This window comes from Trichoplusia ni, unplaced genomic scaffold (genome assembly GCF_003590095.1).
Source record: "Trichoplusia ni isolate ovarian cell line Hi5 unplaced genomic scaffold, tn1 tig00001947, whole genome shotgun sequence".
Taxonomy (NCBI): Eukaryota; Metazoa; Arthropoda; class Insecta; order Lepidoptera; family Noctuidae; genus Trichoplusia; species Trichoplusia ni.
Genome location: NW_020800171.1, coordinates 26,296 through 28,510, shown reverse-complemented (window position 1 = coordinate 28,510; position 2,215 = coordinate 26,296). Strand labels below are relative to the sequence as shown.

At 33.4% G+C, this 2,215-nt stretch overlaps 1 pseudogene; it reads left to right on the top strand.

Moving 5' to 3' along the window:
• The first annotated feature begins 235 nt into the window (after positions 1 to 235).
• LOC113507399 lies at positions 236 to 1,617 on the top strand (annotated as a pseudogene).
• Positions 1,618 to 2,215: the final 598 nt, after the last annotated feature.

Below are 2,215 nucleotides of genomic sequence, written 5' to 3'. Positions count from 1 at the left end.
TTTTAGCATCTCTCGAATTTCGAGATAAAGATGGTCGTTTTTTAGGTGGCATTGTGTATTTTTAATCGACGGTAACTGAAGCTACCTTACACTTACAATTATATATAGTTATTATGTAATAATTACGAAAATAAACTATTAATATAATAAAACACTACCAATTACGAAAATAAACTATTAATACAATTAAACACTACCAAAATAACTAATATAATAATAACGAAAATAAACTATTAATATAATTAAACACTTAGAGAGAGAGGGCGCTAGAGTGCCACAACAAACATCGACTCCGCAGAAAATATAAGTTTTAAATTAAATAAACAGTGCCTTTGGATACATAAAACGTAAACTGTGACGCAAAATTAAGTGATTTTGGTGAACTATTAAAGACTTTGTGACACGGACACGGACAAGTACATAAAAAACGGAAAATAATTCGAGTACGAATCATACTTAAGTGTTGTTGTTTTGCGGAACTGATCGCGCATAGTGACTGACAGAACTCAACTACAGTCCTTTCTCATAATGTGTAACAGTGAAATAAAACGGCATAAATTACTTTAGGGAACTTTGTGAAAAATATAACCTCAATGTCTATACAATTCAAATGACTTCGCATAAATCAACATACTGGAGACGTACAGCGCCATCTATTAGAACGGGGCAATACTAGATCAATACTGAGCCCAGAATATTGATAGATCAAAGATTACGCTTTACAGTACCACTAACCACCAACAGAGGGAGACACAAACAAGGTCGAATAATAATTATTTATCATAATCATGGAGGAAATACTGAATGCATTAAAAAATATACAAAGAGAAATGGACGAACAAAAAACCATGATCCTGGAAAACGGAAAAAAGGTGACTGAGCAAGTTACCCAAAATATCAATATGATGCTAGAAGAAAAAATGTTTTTATGGGAGGAAAAGCAGGAAAAATTAAAAGTTTTAATGGAAAATCAGGAAAAAAGAATCTATTTCTTGGAAAAACAAGCACGACAGAGAAACGTCGTTTTTTTCGGTATAGAAGAGACTGAATCCTCTTACGAAAACTTAGAAAAGAATATCATCAACTGGATTGAACAATATTTGTCTATCAAACTAACATATATTGATATACAAGAAATTAAGAGACTAGGAAAGAAAGGCGAAAGACCACGTCCAATAGTCGTTACTTTTTCAACACTAGGAATTAAAATAAAAACTCTTAGAAAGAAAATGATGTTGAAGGATACCCCATATTACATACAAGCGGACTTCCAAAAGGACGTGCTAGAAAAAAGGAAAGAATTAAAAGAACAGATGAAAATAGAGAGAGAAAAGTGAACACTGCCATAATCAAATATAATAAACTGATTATAACTGAAAGTAAGAATAAAAGAAAGCTTTCTTTATCACCTGAAAAGAATACAGCGTCAAAAGCAGACCAAACTACTCAATCAAATAAAAAAAACAGATCACAACAACTACAACAAACTACCAAAAGATCAAATAGCTTTTCAGAAGGAGTAATAAAACCTAGCATGTTAAATTTCCTAGTAAATAAAAATATAACTAAAACAAGCGACACCCAGGATAAAAACGACACGAACATATAGCAACTAAGCGCCTCCTCCTCCATCATAAATCTCAGCAATAAAGAAACCAGAACAAGAAACACGGAACATCTCCCAACCCGGCTGGTAACCGTGGGAGATTACTACCAAAACCCTCCAAAAAGAAACACGCACGAGAACAAGAATAAAGAAAGAAATAAATTAAACATTGCAACTTATAACGTCAGGACCTTATCGTCATACGAACGCTTATTAGAACTAGAAGAAGCTATAAAAGAAGTTAAATATGATGTAATAGGCATCTCAGAAATGAGAAGACTTGGAAATGAGATAGAGGAATACGATGACTTCGTACTCTGCCACATAGGATGTACACCAGGCAAACATGGGGTAGGTTTTATAATAAACAAGAGCCTGAAAAATAACATAGAAAGCTTTATGGGACTAACAGAACGTGTAGCAAGGCTAAATATAAGTATACAAGGGTTTATGTTATCTATTATACAAGTGTACGCACCGACAGAGACCGCGAGCGAAGAAGAAATAGAAGAATTTTACAAGACCATAGATAAAGCATTGGAAACAACACATAAAATAATTATATTAATGGGCGACTTTAATGCGAAGGTTGGTGCCCCCAAAGATGGT